This window comes from Balaenoptera physalus (assembly GCF_965194825.1).
Source record: "Balaenoptera physalus genome assembly, chromosome: 12".
Classification (NCBI taxonomy): domain Eukaryota; kingdom Metazoa; phylum Chordata; class Mammalia; order Artiodactyla; family Balaenopteridae; genus Balaenoptera; species Balaenoptera physalus.
The window spans coordinates 93,235,262-93,253,312 of NC_138897.1; the positions used below are offsets into that span (position 1 = coordinate 93,235,262).

General features: G+C 47.8%; 1 long non-coding RNA gene across 3 annotated transcripts; it reads right to left on the reverse strand.

Annotated features, from left to right (window-relative positions):
- Positions 1 to 1,025: 1,025 nt before the first annotated feature.
- LOC309640104 lies at positions 1,026 to 18,041 on the reverse strand. Of its 3 annotated transcripts, none has more exons than XR_014252026.1 (3): positions 17,883 to 18,041; positions 13,478 to 17,498; positions 1,026 to 10,092 (listed from the first exon to the last, which is right to left on the reverse strand). It is a non-coding gene; the product is annotated as an uncharacterized lncRNA (long non-coding RNA). The 3 variants fall into 3 exon arrangements; XR_014252027.1 differs by having other exon boundaries at positions 13,478 to 13,578; positions 16,047 to 18,041; XR_014252028.1 differs by having other exon boundaries at positions 1,026 to 1,863; positions 2,995 to 10,092; positions 13,478 to 18,041.
- Positions 18,042 to 18,051: the final 10 nt, after the last annotated feature.

Here is an 18,051-nt window from a genome sequence, read left to right on the forward strand (position 1 = left end):
GGTCAACCAGAGGTCACGTCCTCTGGGGGACCTCGGCCAACTGTAACTAGTTCATCCATTACAGAAAAACAAAGCATTTCTGAAAAGCGATTCTTACTAGAGATCGCAGATGTGGACAGCATTAGTAACTTCTCTATGAATTTCCTGGTCTCCTTTCTAATTTGATCTTCAAAACAACCCTGTTAAAGTAACTACCGCAAGTGACATCATCATGTCTCCGAATGGGTGAAATCTCATCCCCCGAGCCCCCCGGGAGATGCGGCTGCCTCATCCAGGCTTCTGTGAATTTCCACTTTGGTCAGAAGGTGAAGCTGTCTCTTCACCCTCCACACCCCCCCCACAGACGTGTGCAAACCCTCCACAGTGTTTTCTGTGTCTGAGGCCATTGGGTTGGGTGACGTCCACGGGTGACCCAGCCACGGGCAGGAGGCCCCAGCTCAGCATTAAGTCACTGCGGCTGACGTGGGGCCTCTCCTCTGACGGGGGTCCTGCCCCTCCCCTTCATCCCTTCCCTTCTGCTCTCAGCCAGCCCTGCCTCCGACCCCCTCCTTCCCCCAGCCCTACTCATGTCCAGCTGATGGAGACAAAGCACATTCCACCAGCAGACGTCTGGAATTTTCTTTCTCAGCCCGGCTCGGTGCGGGCTCTGCCTCACCGGCCAGGCCACGCGGCCACAGCCTGGCACACCTTTTCGGAACAGCCATGAGCTGTGGCCGGAGATGAAGGACGCTGCAGGGCGGAGGACCGCGCGGCACCCAGGTGCACGCCGGGCGTGCAAAGGGTTCACACGCACAGGGTGAAACTATGACTGACGGAAGGTGGTGGGGGATGAATTCTACTTCCTTCCTCCTTCACCGTGGACCGCCTCAGCCCCACTCCTTCCCGCCCCCTCTCAGGAGCCAGCGCCCCGGGTGGAACAATGATTCCTGCTGGACGCCAGGCAGCGGCCAGCTTGGCAGAGCCCCTCCTCCCTCCTGCCTCCCCCTGGGTCCTGCGCAGCCCCAGCCCCAGTTTGCACAGCCTAATAACGTCAGCCTGCTGAGACATCACGGTGGTCTCACCCCGGATGTAGGCACTGGTGGGCCTGCCACCCAGGGTCTGGTTAGATGTCTGCTGGGGAGGACATCCTTTCCCAGCTAAAAGGCCAAACCTCCTAGGAAAGTATATTAAGTTTCTTTTTTTTAAAATAAATTTGTTTATTTTATTTATTTATTTTTGGCTGCGTTGTGTCTTCGTTGCTGCACGCGGGCTCTTCTCTAGTTGCGTCGAGCGGGGGCTACTCTTCGTTGTGGTGCGCGGGCTTCTCATTGCGGTGGCTTCTCTTGTTGCGGAGCACGGGCTTTAGGCACGTGGGCTTCAGTAGTTGTGGCACTCGGGCTCAGTAGTTGTGGCACACGGGCTCTAGAGCGCAGGCTCAGTAGTTGTGGTGCATGGGCTTAGCTGCTCCATGGCATGTGGGATCTTCCCGGAGCAGGGCTCGAACCCGTGTCCCCTGCATTGGCAGGCAGATTCTTAACCACTGTGCCCCCAGGGAAGCCCCAAAAGTATATTAAGTTTTTACTGCAACCATAAGCCGGAGCCATCTCAGTGAATATCACAAACACAGCAGCTTAAAAAAGCACCTACCTGTCAGCTCCTGGTTCTGGAGGTCACAATTCCAGGTGGGCTCAACTAGGTTCCCTGCTGAGGGTCTCACATACCTGAAATCAAGGTGTCAGCCAGGCTGGACTCTTACCTAAAGGTCCTGGAGAATCACTTGCCTCCAAGCTCGTTAAGGTGGTTGGAATTCAGTTCTATGTGGTTGTAAGACTGAGGTCCCATTCTCCTTGCTGGCTGTCCTCCAGGGTCACCCACTCTCAGCTCCTAGAGACGAACCCCATTCGATTAGATTAGGCTCACCAAGATAACCTCCCTTTGGATGAATGCAAAGTTAACTGATTGCATATCTTGATCACATCTGAAAAATTCCATTTATCATGTAGCTATAATTACAGGCAGATATCTCATCATACTGCCAGTGTCTGGGATAAGGCCAGGAAATCTCTGGGGGTTATCTCAATTATGCCTGCCACAGAAGATCTTTTGCTTTTTCCCTTCCCTTCTTCCTCCTACCTGGAACCCAGTCACGATAGCTGGAGGCACAGCAGCCATCTTGCCACCATGAGGCAGCCAAACGCTCATGACAGTGGCTGAAAAATGAAACCTGGGTCTATGTAACAAAACGGAACCACTGAACAATATCTGAAATCCCTACCTCTTGACTTTTATTAAATGCCTCAAAGAAACTCTGATTTGCTTAAGCTACAGCTAGGCCAGTGTTCTGTTAATTCCCCACAACTCAATCCTCTCTCATCTATGAGAACTGGCCCTTTCTGCTTTCTGTAGATGATCTAATCCACCCAAAGCTCACACATGATTTCTTGATCAGGGATGGGGTTGGTGGTGAGAGTAGCTTCCAGACCTGCTTCTCCTTTAATCCTCCTGGACTCTCATGTCCTCAGCGATGGAGCACACGGCCAGGGGAAAGAGAAAAGACTTCTTCTCCAGGATGCCAGTTTCCGCAGCTGGCTCAGTCCAGCCCATGTTACAGACTCATCCCCTTGTCCCGTGTCCTGCGCCCGCCCACAGTACATCTGAATTCAGAGCACCAGGACCACAGCAAATGGCATCATCTCGTTCTATGCATTTGCTAGCAAGGAGCCTAACGAGGTCAGACAGGTAATGTAATTCTCTCAGGCTCCCGAGCCAACTCCGAAAAACAGAGCTTCATCTGATTTTTATTTCATAAAGCAGCCTTGGCATATCGGCTCAACAAGAAGAACTTCCCTTTTCACTGATGCGAAGACTTTCACCTTTGCACTTGTGTCCTCAAAGAGGAACCTCTGGTCGTTTGACAGAGCCCGTGACCCTAGACCTTCGAAGCATTTATTCACCCTGCAGTGTTGGGTGAAATCGCTTGAAAACAGTCGGGATCTTAAAGCCACTCTTCTTTACCTGTGAGAACACAAGCCACCACGTATCCTGTAGCCCCAAAGGGATGAGCTTCCTGGAGCAGAGTGTGTGGTTAGTCATCTCCGTGAACTGTCATGATTTCCATTTTGATCCCGTCTACCGTGTTACAAGGTGTTTTGATCACTGTTAATGTGAACGAAGAAAATTAAATGTGATTGACTCTAACATCCTGGCAGGCTAAACCCACACGTCCAATGACTTGAGTGCTTACACTAAAGCCCCCTTTTTAATGATGAGAAGACAAAAGGCAACAGGGCCCCCTTCCAAAAGCACCAATAAAATACTTTTTATTCACCTGATCAAATTAATGGAGCCACGAGTTGAATCTCTATGGCTTATGAATTGCGTTGTCTGGCAAGGCTGACCTGACAGCTGGGGGACCTGACTGAATTCAGTGCTGATAAGAAATTATGAAATGGAGGCAAATCTCTGAGAAAGAAGCCAGAGGTTGCTAAGAGGCTTTCCTGTCATTTGCTTTCCTCCAACTTTAGGCTCACCCAGGCGGCCTGCTGCAGAAGAAAAGCTTAACGTGGCCATCAGGAGCCCCGCCAGATGTTGAAGCCTCTGCTGGGTTAATTCTCTGTTCACTCAGACCACCTTGGTTTTACAGTGGTGTCTAGATGTGGAAAAATAATACAACTCTAGTGAAATCTGAAAATGTCTGCGGTGTGTAAACTTCCTCCCATGGAGTTTGGGATTAGCAGATGCAAACTAGTATATATAGGATGGATAAACAACAAGGTCCTACTGTATAGCACAGGGAACTATATTCAATATCCTGTGATAAACCATAATGAAAAAGAATATGAAAAAGAATGCATATATATGTATAACTGAATCATTTTACTGTGCAGCAGAAATTAACACAACATTGTAAATCAAATATACTTCAATTAAAAAAAAACCCCAAAAAAGCAAAAAAACAAAACTTCCTCCCATGAAGGTCTTAGAGAGGGTGATTCCTCTTCCTCTCCCTGAGAGAGAGAAATAGCAAAATCAAGGGCACTGGGATTGGGGGAACCCAGGACTCAAAGTCCAGCTCTGTCACTATCCAGCTGTGTGACCCTGGGCAAGTGACTCCATCTCTCTGGGCCTTGGTTGTGTCATCTGTAAAATGGAACCGGTACTAACATCGGGTGGGTGGGGCTGCTGTGCCGGGTTACCTGAGATGCTTTGTTTAAAGGGCCCGGCATGTACCGGCTGCTCCTTCCTTCCCTCTCTGCTCCCTCCCGGTGATGGCCATAAAACAGTGTGGCGGCAGGGAACACCTAGTTCTTTAATTCGTGAAGCCCAAATAAATTAAGCTAAAGGAAATTAAATATCAGGGATCACGAGGTCCATGAGGCTGTCTCTGGCGATGCTGTCACTCTGAGAGGCAAGCGGAAGAGTTCAGGTGACGCACTCAGAGTCACCGCCTGTGGGCAGCAGAGCAAAGACGGGCGGGCAGGAGTAAAGGTCCTGCATCCTTTCCGGCAAGATGTACGGCTTCAGCCCCAGGAAGCTCACCTGACTTGCCTTCGCGGACGCTGGAATTTATTATCCCGTTAATAAAAGGGCACCTGGGCTGGTTACTTTATGTAAGTGCCATCTTCTTGCCCTCTTCCAGCTCTGCCATCCTAGATGCCAGCTTTGTCCTCGGGCCGACCACGTTGTGGTGACATATTCAAGATGTCACCTCCACTCACGGCTCTGCCCGTAGAAGGAAGGGTCATCCAGGATCATCATGCAAGAGAGAACAGAATTTTGATGCTTAAGGCAGGAAGGGAATTGTGAAGGGTTTGGAATGCATCCCTTGAATCAGGAGACATAACCCTCACCTTCACCTACCCTGTAGCTTATTCACAGAACACTTATTAACAAAAGAGGACCCAGAATTGGATAAAAATGGCTTTCAAAGAAAAAAAAAGCCAACACAGAAAGCCTCCATGCCAAACTCAAATAAAATGTATTAAAAAAAAAAAACACATTAAAAAAGTTATAAGGACCTACCACCATCCAAGGGGGAGAAATAATGCGTCAGTTTCTAAAGGCCAGCAGCTTTTCCACCCCTTAAACACAAATACACTGTTACCCACATACAAAGGCTGAATAGTTTATCCTAACGATGAGCAAACGTGTAGAGCTGTAAAAAATGAAAAAGCTTCACAAAATGCTCCAGCCCCGTATTTTGCTCTGTGCACTTTGCTGTGAAGTCTGTAGGCCTGCAAGTGATGGGAAGTCTTGGGGGGAGTGTGAGTACTCAGTGTGGGCTGCCGGGGGGCGGGGGTCTGACTTCAATGAATGCACTTCCCCTGTGAGTCACTTTGCCGGCACATCTGTAATTTACATGAACAATTTCACTGTTTCTCGCTTTCTTCTAATGAAATACTTGGGGAGTGGATAATTGCCGCGGTGTCTACAGCAAGACGGGGCCGATCCTGGGACACTTTGAGCCCAGGGAAGAAGGTGATGGGAGAGACGGAAACTGGGGCATTTAGGGTAGACCTCACTCCCCTGCCTTGGTCTCCTTCACACTGTCTCTGGCTGGTGCAAGCTGTGAAACTGGATTCTGTCTTCTTGAACACTCTCAATTCCTCTTCCTTTACATAATGCTGAGAAGTCCCATTAATCTGTAGCCACCGTGGCCATTCGCTTCTCTGAGGTAAGGCTTAATAAACCATTTCATTGCGAGGTGTGAAATACTTAAGTTTATCGCTTTCAACAGCATTGGATTTGCAGAGCACACTGGAACCCCACTTAGATACTTCGGCAGCTACTGTTGAGTATTTCAGTGGGCATCTCAAATGTCGGAAGAGGAGACCTTTGTCGCTGGTTTGCATATGCCTCTGTCCCCTTCAAGGAAAATCGTGCCTTGCAACAAAGGCACCAGAAGCATTTGGCTAAGACACTTTTCCAACGTGTGGGACATGCATCCACAGGGCAGATGGTTTCCCATCCCTGGCCCCTGTCCACTGAATTATGTATGGTAGTGCCTCCAGCTCCTGGGACAAGAAAAGTGCCCCACAATGTCCAAAGGCTCCCCAGCGGCTAGGGATCACCCAGGTAAGAAAGAAATTCCAAAATAAAGGGCGTGAGTAAGACACTGATGTAGTCCCAATCTCAGTCTTCTCTCTGCCCTTCCTCCCTCTTCTTATGGAAATGCAGACTTATTTTGGAAAGCCATCCTCTACACCACCTCCCTGTCTCTCTTCCTAACACACACACACACACACACACACACACACACACACACACCACTTAGAGCTTTGCCTCCCTGGTGACGATGATTTGGGGAAAATCGGGACCTACGATGGATGGGGCTAATCAAAACTTCTTTCCTAGGACTTTTCCAATTCACAGTGAAAGAACAGGAGGCCAGGAGCTTCCAGCACTCGTGGTTCTGGGCTCTTGTAAAACAGGTGGTCTTAGTGAAGGAGGTTGTTACACGGGGAGAGGTGGAGGGGAGGGGGGTGGAGGAAGAAGTGGGGAGAGGGGGAGGGGAGGAGAAAGGGAAACCTACATGTGTTCAAATCCGCAGCTCTAGATGATGCTAAACCCAGCTGCTCTTGCTAAAGTGGTAAAACAGGGTAATATTTCCCCCGATTTGTGGGTTTCATGCCAATTTCAAACAACCGGCCTGAAAAATACAACAGGAGGATGAGTGATTAATGACCAGTGTTGCAACAAAAGGATGCACGAGTGACTACCTTCCTCTTGTCCGGTACAATGCAGGAGGTTGCCCAATTTATGAAGGGGGAATTCTCATGCCAGCGCTGGAATAATTATCACTGCAGGCTTGTAGATGAAAGAAGACACCGCAGGGCCTCTCTTCCCTGCCAGGTCTCCTGGGTGCTGACGGTTGAGACATAGCCCGTGAAAAGGCAGCGCTGTGCAAACTCCCATCCTCACACGGCGTCCGTGAGGGAACTCCCGCTGGAATAGTACAGCATAGGGACCAAGTACAAGTCTATGTGACCTTGCCACCCAACCTGTCTCAGCAAGCATGTGCCTTATCCTGCCATTCTGTCCTTCACAGCTTTTAAAAATGAAACTATCCTTTATCATATGAAATTATAACGGCCACTGATTTAATTCACAACTCGCTGAATATTTAAACTATATTTAGTTTGCAAAATAAAATATTGACACATTGGCACATGCATTGGAAACTGTTTCTGGATGATGGTTTTGCTCACCCAGTATTAATTTTCTTTCTGTTAAAAGCACCCCTATTTTCCTTTGGGTAAAGACTCTCCATTCCCACTCAGTGTGGTTTATGGGGTTAAGTCTCCTTCCCGGGTATGAGGGAAGGGGTATAGGACCCAGGCCTGGCCAATCAGAGCTCAGCTCCTGATGGGCCATGGGGATTGGATCAGGATGAACACGTGACCAAAGCTACAGCCAATGAAATGCAGCCCCTGGACTTGTGTTCCAGTTGCTAGGAAACAAAATTTGCTTCTCTACCAGGGCAGGCAAGCTGGTAGGAATGCACGTCTGGAATCCTCATGGCCGACCACCTAGGGCATCCCACCCGAGAGTAAGGCCAGCTGAAGAGACAAGAAAGGTGAAAGGAGGAAAAAAAAAAAAAAAAAGTATCTCTTTGTATCTTTGTTTGAGCCCCAGGATCCAGCCAGGCTTCGAGGAAGTCAACCTCTTGAATATTAAGTGGCAAGAACCCTTAAAGTCCTTCTTTTGGATCAACTCGTTCAGGTTGGGATACTGTCCTTGGAGCAAAAAAATACCCAGCTGGCACCCCATGCCTTTGTTCCATGGAGTCTGAAAGAACGTGGAGACCTCAGGTGCAGTGGAAAGAGTGCCAAACCAGAACTTAGATGATCTGGAGTTAATCCCCCACTCAGCAACTAAACTCATGGTTCATCTCACTGTGCATCAGTTTACTCATCTGCAAAATGGGTAGACTAATACATATCTTGCCTCCTGTTCAGTAAAGAATTAACCTTCTTATTTAGAGGGACCCTAGGGGGAGAACTGCATGAGGAGTCAGGAGACTCAGGAAGACCCAATGAATTCGTCCATGGAACGTGCTTAAATCAGGACCTGGCATACTGTAAGTGCTAACACATATTAGCTCTTGTTATTTTTGTTTATTGGCATTAGGAGGAGGAGGTGAGCATGGACAGAGGGCTGAAGGGAGAGGCCCAGATTGCTGAGGGCAGGAGGGAGGTCAGACTTTCAGAGGAGGTGGGTCCTATTTGCTGTAGAAGAGACACGCCAAGATGGGAAGTGACCCCGGAGTCAGGCTTCCTCTTCACAAGGGCAGCCTAGCCCCCTGCTCTGTGGACCCCTCATCTCAGGCCCCTTGGTTCAAGGGCACAGAGGCCACCATTCTGGTGGGGCAGGGGTAAGCTGCAAGGAGCCTCTGTGCTGTCTTCTGGCTCCATCGTCAGCCTCCCTCACCCCCAAAGCCCTCTGGCAGTCTTATTTCTCTCTGCTAATTTCAGTGCCAGTTCCAGACCGGTTTCTGTGCCCACACGCAGATTTTCATAGAGTATTTCTCGATTTCCCTATCCAGGCTCAATGGGAACAGCTGACATTAGTCACCCCCCCCTTCTCTGAGCCATTCAGCTGCTCATACCAGTGAAATTCTCATGCTGATTTAAATTAATACTCTGCCCTTTCCCATTGTATCACTAGCAGCTTCTAAGGTCCCCTGGATCACCTAGAAGGTCCCAGTGAATATTTATTATTGATGCAACAGACAGATGTTTTACCTTAATACCCATACCTATATTGGGATATAATAATAATAATAGTAACAACTAAGATTTTTGACCCCTTACTATACACTGGTCACTGTGCTTCATGATTCGTACATATAAGTCTCATATAATTCTTAGAACGTCCCTATGAAGATGGCATTATTAATATTTTATGTTACAGGTGAGCAAATCGAGGCTCTGGGAGACTAATTTGTAGGAGAAGTGAAGCTAATATGCAAAAAGAAACAAAGTCGACGGAGGAAGAAAAAGACATACGTGAGACACATGATTCTTTCACTGACTCTGGAGTCAACTGTACCTGAAGCCAATTGCATGCCTGAACTTCCCATTCATGGGAGCAAATACCATTTCCCTTCAGTTTTAGAGTATTGGAATGAGTTCTAACAAGAACAACCTGAAAGGTAAGTATAATTATCCCAAACTGTAGTAATGTTTTAAAAATGAGGCTGAGAGGTTAAGTCACTGACCTAAGGGATCCATAAAAGGAGGGATTATTCCTAACTTGCTGACCATGAAATCTGCATCTCCTAACAAAATGCCTGGTACTCACTTTGGCCAGAGATCAGAAGATGGAAGGACTGAGAAAAGGAAAAAGGAAGATTCATTATACAGCAAAGAGGTGGAAAAAGCAGGATTTTAATTAAAGTTCATTTGCTGCCATGGGCATTTGAAAATATACATATTATCCCTCTGTGTGAATGTATTTGCTTCTAGTTTTTCCTCTTGATCCTATGATCACTTTCTCTTGGTTGCAGGAAGACAAAATACTAGTTTCCCCTTTTGCTATGTCCCATGACTTTACTGCTTGTTTCAGCCAAGGAGCAGAGCAGGAAAGAGAAACCACTGCAGTTACTTTGAGCATAGTTACCTAATGCAGGAATGAGCACCAAGAAAGCCACTGGGGTGGCCAAAGGAGAGGTTTAGGCTCTGCTTTCACATTTTCCTCGCTTTTGAATGTCAAATAATTTTGAATGATTCTCTGCACATTGTAAATATTATGCTGTATGGATTCTGAATTCTGTGGAGAATCTGGATTCTGTTATATTCCTCAGAAAAGTGTTAACGTTTTTCTTTTGGCTCGCAATCAACATGGTTGGATTCCAAAAAAGTCTCTTGGTCTGCAGCTCAAATCTGTTCAGTTCTTTTATTCTCCACGTGGCTCATGGGTCCCCCAAAGACATGGGCAAAGTTTATGCACAGAATTTGGGGATCTTGCTTTCTAGCTCAGTCCATTTTTGGATTCCTCCCTTCTTCTTTCCAGTGGCTATGGTGGCCCCAAACTGTGTCCTCTGGTTCTTCAGACCATAGAGAGTGGGTTTCAACAGAAGTAAGAGTTGTCCCAAGCAGCAGTGACTGTGACCTGTTCTTAGGGGAAAAGACACAGAATTAGGAAACATTCTCCATGCCTTTTCCTCCTCCCAAATGTCAACTCCCTTCTGGAATCTGCCTGCCTCCCTTCATTCTTTACTTAAGAGTCTTCAGGGAAATGGTCTTGTTCATGTGTTTGTCCTTCCCTTCTTGTTTTGTATTTTATGCAGAATTTACCATTGTTACCTATGGGAAGATCGATCCTGTAGGTGTTTAGTTGGCCACGGCAGAAGCTGAACTCTTCACATATTCTTTGAGCAGCTCCCCTTGCATTGTCCCACCCTGGAAGCCGGGCACACGTGCCTCTGCAGATTCTTCTTCAAGTTCCAGTATGCTCACCTTGAAGGAGCTGAAAGCCCAGCGTCCCCTGAATCATGTGTCAGTGCCTCAGGAAAGCTGGTTGGTGATTTTTGCTTATCCTCCAACTCCCCCTTCTGGATCTTTATATCCCCAGCTTCTCCCACAATTCTATAAGGTCTCATTCCTAAAATAAACGCCCTATTCATAGTGGTTCCGCTTCTCTAATTGGACCTCAATGAATACATAGTGGCACTGGAGGAGTTCCATCAGTAAATGTAATGCCCAGTAATTTTGGATTTCTGTGTAAATGCTTTATCTTCTCACCAGCCTTGTACCTAATCCCAGCCGGCCTGAGCTTTAATCTCTCCAATGGTCCACAGAGATCAAATGTCAGTCTCCTGAGCTCCATTAAGGCAACTGCTTTAAGTGGGAAACACTATCTACGGAAATCCTGTTGGAGATGGGCCACCCCAGGAAACATGTTGTACTCACAAGTCAGAGGCAAAGGGGCCAGTAGTGACCAATATTGGCTCTTGAGAAGACACTCATTAGTGTGAAATGTTGCTGAACTGAATGGCACTCTTAGGATGTGTCTGCCCCTTTGCTTAGACCCAGAAGTCTGAGCTTTTATTTTTCTCTCCACCAACAGACTATACCAGCTGCCGCCACCAGGGGGCACTGTTGACTCTATAACCATTTGGCGGCTGCCGGTGGGTTAGGGAGCAGGGCTGTTTCTCACATAAATTAACTGCACTGGCATTGCATGGTTCCAAGTGTCAAAACAGCACAATTATGGCAGTTTTCCATGTGAAGCTCAATTTTCCTTTTAACAGGCCAACAGGGAGTTTTTAGGGGAGTCAAGAACGACGTAGCGAGTCTAGCTACAAAGCTCCTTTAGTTACCTGGATGGTCTGAACCTGAGAAAAGTGATTGAAAACAGTGAGTCATATGTAAAAGTTATGAGTGTCCCTTCTTCCCAGAAACTGGCTGGATCTGTAATGAATCATAAGCAATGCCATAGCTTGGGCTGCTGATCATGGGTGGCCAGGAGGGGCTTGAAAAGGCAGATTAATAATGCCACTTAAGTGCTGTGTTGCATCCTGCAGTGGTGGATGAGTTTGAATTGAATTATTTCCTATGAAAAATGCGAAGTTTAGGTCCTAATGAGTCATGACTATAAGACTGAGAAAACAAAACCAAAGCCTTAGGGGTGAAGAGGATGAAACCAATACAATGGCTGAATCCACCACAGTTCAACGTCAATGACCTTGGAGCTAGTTTAACCTATTTCTTCCGGCTGGTGGTTATGGGAACTGCCCGGAAGTAAACATCGCTGTTCCTGTTTATGGGCTGAACTATGTTCCTGTCTTGTCCTTTCTTCCACAAAGACTCTGCCATCCTTTCTTTCCCATCTTCACTATTAATCTCCCACCATCCCTGTGATCAAACATCACTTCCTCAAAGGTAACAATCAGAATTTATTCGACAGTATTTCTTGAGTGCAGGGTGTGTTTGGGCTATAGCCTGGGTTCTGGGAAGAAAGACCTCACTGAGGGGGGACATTTGAAAGGAGAGGAAATTATAAGGAGGGAGCTTCAGAAAGGGAAACGAGCAGGTGCAAAGCCTCTGGAGGGAGAATGAGCAGAGCCTTTAACGTCAGTGTCGATGGTGTGTAGGTGGGCAACGAAATCACTCTGGTCTTCCCTGGGCTCTTCTAACATGTCCTTTGTGCCTGTTTTCTGATGTCTATTCAAGGTACTTGTATATGTCTATTATCTCCCCTATTACGCTCTCTGAGGACAGGCTTCTGTCCTGAATTAAAGAATGACAAGACACGGAGACTGTTATTCCTGCCGTGAGACCTGATAATCCACAAGGAACAGGGGCAGAGCTGAGCGGGTGTATCAGGCAATGAATGTGAATGCCTGGTGCTTTGGTGAGGCTGGGTTACTTTCCAGTGCAGCAGCAAACGACCCCCACATGTCAGCCCGTCATCTCTCATCCAGTTTGTGTGTGTGTGTGTGTGTGTGCGTGTGTGTGTGTGTGTGTGTCCACTGCTGCTTAGCAGGGGACTCTGCTCATTGAGGTCATTCAGGGACCCAGGTGATGGGGCCACCACTACCTTGACCCAAGCCAGTCGCCATGCTTACTCCGAATATCAGGCTCACTGACAGGTATGTACTAAATAACTGTTATTAACTGCATGGCAAACTCTCCAATCTCATGCTGCTTCTGGAATGATGCAAGGCACTGACTGTGTCTAGGATTGCTTTGTGTCGAGAAGCAGGAAAGGGTTTGACCTTTGGTGACATTTTCAAATACCTACAGTTTGGGTAATATGACTTTGGATAAATATGTAGGGAAGCAGAATAAGGTAAGGATTTAGGGAACTGCTACACGAAAGATGGTCCACTGAGGCACAGCAACAAGATGATCTGGGGGAGCTTGTTAGAGATGCAGATGAAGGGGCACCCACCCCTGATGCACTGAATCAAATCAACATGTTAACAAGTTCTCAAGGTGATGTGTACGCAGAACAAAGACTGAGAATTGATTACTCAGAGCAGGGATTCTATAGCCAGAGTAATTGGGTTTGAATCCCAGCTCTGCCAACTACTAGCTCTGTGACCCTGGATACGTTACCTAAACTCTGTATGTCAATTTCGTGGTTTGTAAATGGAGTTACTAAGAACAGTGAAGTCATAAGGTCGTTGCGAGGATTAAATGAACGAACACATGTGAAAGTACTGGAAACAGTGCTCGGCACAAAGTAAAAGATCTATAAATGTCAGAGATGGTGACGGTGATGCGGCATACAGTTAAGGAAATGTCAGTGTGACCACTTCCGTTTGTAACCATCTGAAGCTACATTAACCCACTTCTTTTACTAAATGCACTACTGAACCCCCAGTGGAAGGGTGAGCGGTGGAAAATCCACTCTGTGGGTCTCTAGCAGGGTGATAAAAGCCTGGGAGTGCCGCAGGGAAATTGGATCTGGGTCAGGTGTGGAGGCATTTGAGCATCAGTCCTAAACGTTGTTCTCACCAGCCGAAAGCCACCTGCATCTCGCATCTTACCTGGAGAAGCTGGGCCCATGATCTCTTCAGGGGAAATTCATCTTCCTAGAGGCGGAGTTCCAGTAGAGACACCAGGGCAGCCCAGGGTGCCGCAGAGTTGTCTGTAAGGTTAAGCGGAAATTACAAAGGAATGATTTTTCAGTGTTTGTCAAAAACAGAAAAGTCTAGCAAGTGAAACCTGATGCAAAGAGCTGCCTGGCCAGCGGGACCTAACACAGGTAACCAGGACACCTGGTGTAGGGAACGGGCAGAGCTAAGCACACACTTGAACACAGCTGAGTGGGACGAATGATTATAGATCCAACCCCACTTCTGCCACTTCCCAGCTGGGTGACCTTGAACAAGCCACTTGACCTCTTTGACATCAGTTTCCTGGTCTGTAAGATGGGATAAAAATGGTACACATCCATAGGGCTGTCAACAGGATTATTTGGCAATTAACAAGCACCTAATGAAGGATATTGTCCTCGTCGTTATTGTTACTATTACTGGCTAAGTGAGCTGAAGGTAAAAATGTGTGAATCTCAGTTTCCTTGTTAGTAATGTGGGACTGGTAATCTACAGCTTCACGACAGTCATTCACCAGACAAGTGCTAATTTGGGGGCACACCCTCCTAGGGGTTGGGAACACAGAGGTGAACAGGTCAACCGCCAGCCCCCTACCCCATGGAGCTGACATGGGATGGGGGAAGCTGCAGATAGATAATAAGCAAATAAACACATAAATGATCAAGAGTGGGTGGTGAGAGCCCCCAGTAAATATTCCCTAATAGTTAGATTCTTACTGGATGGCACAAGGTTGCAATCTTTATCCACGTGCAGCAGGGAGTAGGGGTGGGGAGTGGGGAAGGACGTGTTGTTTCTACAGCCCACTCCCCCCACCTACCCAGCCCCACCTTAGCCAGGCTGCGTGAGAGCCTAGAATTTGTTAAAACAAGGGTTATGGATCTTACCAACGTAAAACCAGAGTTTAAGCTGGCGGCTACAAGCTGACCACATCACCTCTGGGGCAGGTGGGGAGCTGATTTTCAATGTCACCACTGCCATGTACTAGCAAGTGACTGAACTTCCTCTTGGAGCCTCAGGTTTCCCACCTGCCCCAAGGTACCCCCAAGACTGCTTGCCCCCATCTTTCTTTCCTCCCTGAAGGGTACCACTGGGGAAACCCCGGACTCTAACACTGTCCTACAGCTCACACTCATCCATCGGCAAGGCTTTTGCCTTCGCCTGGAGCGGGCAGCCTAACTGGTCCACGCCTCCACCTCACCACTCCCTGCTACCTTCCCCATCCGGGCCTGCATCCCTCCTACACTCCCACAGTCAGCTCTTAACTGGACTCCAGGCTTCCTCTGCTGCCCCTACAGGCTGTGTTCTACAAGAGGCCAGAGCTGTTCTGGGGGGCGGGGGGGTGAGATCATTTTTTCCTCTGCTTCCTGGTCTTTGCACTTTTGGTTTTCTCCTCCCTAAAAGCTCTTCTCTCAGAAATCCGCCAGCTTACCCACTCCATCTGCCCTCTCTAAAGTTGTAACCCCAAATCAGACTTTCCCCTTATTCTGTTTTAGTTTTATTCATAGCACCTATCACTGGCTTCTAGGATGGATTTATTTGTATATTTCCTGAGAGTCTGTCCCCTAGACTATAAGATCCATGAGTTTACGACCTTCATCTGATTTGTTCACTGCTAGAACCCCATACCTGAGCCTGACAAATGGTAAGCAGTAGACAGATATTTGTTGAAAGAATGGATGAAATGTCAAAGGACAACAATAGTACTCCCATTAGTGTTATTTAGAGCATTAAATGAGATGACGTCTATGTACAATAACAAAGGTGCCAGCACAGAGTGCTAAACATATACCTGCCTGCCTGCCTTCCTTATTTTTCATCTTTAATAGCAAGCACCATAGTTGGGACTTGCCACTAGATCTGCAAGACGACTATAGCTGCCTCATGAGGCCAACATATAGCCTTTCTTTTCCACGTTCTTAGTAACATATACCTAGAGGTCCCCTATCTAGAGGCAAACCTTATAAGAAATTCCTGAGCTAAACTCACAAGTTCCAACCCTCATTTTATGCAATTAAGAATTTGGAATTTAAGCATGAACAACAAAAAAAATCTGAACTTGCCTTTTTGACTTATGCACCCCGGGCACATGTGGAAACAGCAGGTTTCCTCTTTCCAATCTCTCTTCTCTCCTATAAATCATGTTAATTGTCTCCATGTGCCCAAAGCCCACAAGGAGTTTTGCAATAGCCTTTGAGGAGATTAGTGGTCTCTGATGTTGGTTATGAAATTCAGAAAAGCATCTGGAAGTAATCTAAGTTAAGGAATTAATGATTTGGGGGTTAAAAAATACATGCCTTAAAAAAAATAAATACAGGAAACTCTTTGCCCATGAACCTCTAAGTTCACACCTCTGTTTTGGGGGGTGGGTTCCCAAAAAAGATAAATCAACAACATCATCCCTTTGTTTGGTTTTGTGTGTGCTTGCTTGGTTTTTAGAAGGTCACGTGGTAGATTAAATGGGATCCTAAACTGAGATTTGCAGAAGAGAAGCATCCATTACCTGGGTCTCCTTTTGTCCGTCTGGAAGAAGCAGGAAAGTCTCTTACAGGCGATGCTAGGAGACTTTGTGGTCTCAAGGCACATCTGAGACTTGGAACACCCGAGGATGGCAGATGCCTTTGGGGACTGTGTAGTGGATTTACTTGACTGAGGCTCTTCTTCTCCTTTTTCTTCTCATTTAGAATTTTTATGTATTCCCCCGTGGTTTGTTCAGTTTTGCCCTGTCTGATTATTTGAACCATGGAGTCCTGGACCACAGCCTGTATTTGGCTGTGCAGTAGAGAGGGCGATATTCTGTGCCAGAAGTAAAGAAATGATGTGCGTGGGGAGGGTGAGGCCGACCAAATGATGACCCTACGAAGAAGAGCAGGGGAGTGGCCGGCATAACTGGGGGTTTTTTCTTTCGTTTCTCTTATCAGACACGAGGGAGAGAGGAAGCAGCTCCCAACCACTGTCAGGAAATGATGGGCTATGTTGTATTTCTCACTGAGGCTAGAAGCATTTAAATGAAAAAAATATTTATTCTCCAGTGACTTTCACAGTAACAAATAAAAATGAGGAGGAAATGTGCCTTCCATTTCAGGAGCCCGAGTCTACTCTATGACTGTCTCCCAAGGCTATGTGTAGACTAGCTGAATGAACTGAAAAATTGGGCAGCTATCAGCATAGTCTACTTAAAAAAATGAAGTCTCTGCTACCCAGGCCTATGAGCACCAAGGTTTTGCAGTTTCCTTTCTGGCCTGGCTAGTTTTCCCAGCTGCCTTCTGCCCACATAAGGCGAGCAGAGTGGACCAGTGAGCCCTTGTCCTCTGGAGGCCATCCAGCTGGGAGAAGGGCTCCAGGGATGGGGAGTGCCTTCAGACCCTTTGCCCCCAATCCCCAATTTCCCATCATGCTCAGCTCATGATCCCCTGTAACTGAGTCGGGACAGCAGAAACGGATATGCAGTGCTCAAGACGTTTCACTTTTGTTTCTTCTCACCTGATCAAGGATATTTTTTTTTCTTTTATTTTGAAATTCATTTCTGCCTCTGGTAACCAGGAGCGATGGTGACACATGACAACACCGTGGGCTTCTTTTCTGAGGTTGGACCGAGTCAGCCTGGGTGACAGCTGGGCCTCTGAGCCCTGCCCCTGAGGAGCCCAGGACCCCAGGGGACCGCCAGGCCAGGCTATGGGGTTTGGGGGAAGCGCGCCAGCTGGGGGAGGGCTGGGCCTCCAGGGCAAGGCTGCTGGGCTCAGAACGCACTGCCTTTCACTCACGGACACGAGGGGGAGTCAGGGTCCTGCATTCAGATTGTTCATCCCTGGGAAGCAGATGAGGCACCGAGCATGTGTATCAGTCACCGCGCAGGCAAGCAGCTGGGATCCACGCGGGGAGGCAGGGCAGCGCTGGGAACGTCACAGAGAAGAGATCTGGGGAGCGAAGTGGGGTGGCAAGTCGTTGTCTGCATCTGCAGAGGAGAAGCTATTGCAGGAGCAAGTCTGGCTGGGGAAGGGCGCATTTCCCCCCAGAATAGTGACTAAAAACACATGGGCATGGGGGCGATATCCAACAATATAGAAGGATATACAGTGTAAAACGAACCTTTCCGTCACCCCAGCGTTCCAGTACTCTTCCTGAGATACTGCGTTGTCTTGCTACACACACACACACACACACACAAATATATACACATGTGCGCACGCCTCTGTAGAAACCGTGTCCCTCTCGAGCCTGTCCTGCCCGTTGCTGTTTCCCACTGAACAATCTCTCTGGGAGAGCCTTCCGCATCAGCTACAGGGGAGTTTTAATTCCAGATGCCCCCAGCTCTCAAGGCAAAGAATCAGGGGACAACCTTAAGTTCAGGTGCGGCGAGTGAGGACCCCGGAGGCTGCCGAGGGGAAGCGTCCGGCTCCATGTTGCGTCGCGGTACCTGCGCAGAGCTCTCGGGGACGCGAGCCACAGGGCACGAAGGCGGAAGGCTGCAGGGAGGAGGAGGGACCCCGCGGGCGCAGCCCGCTCCC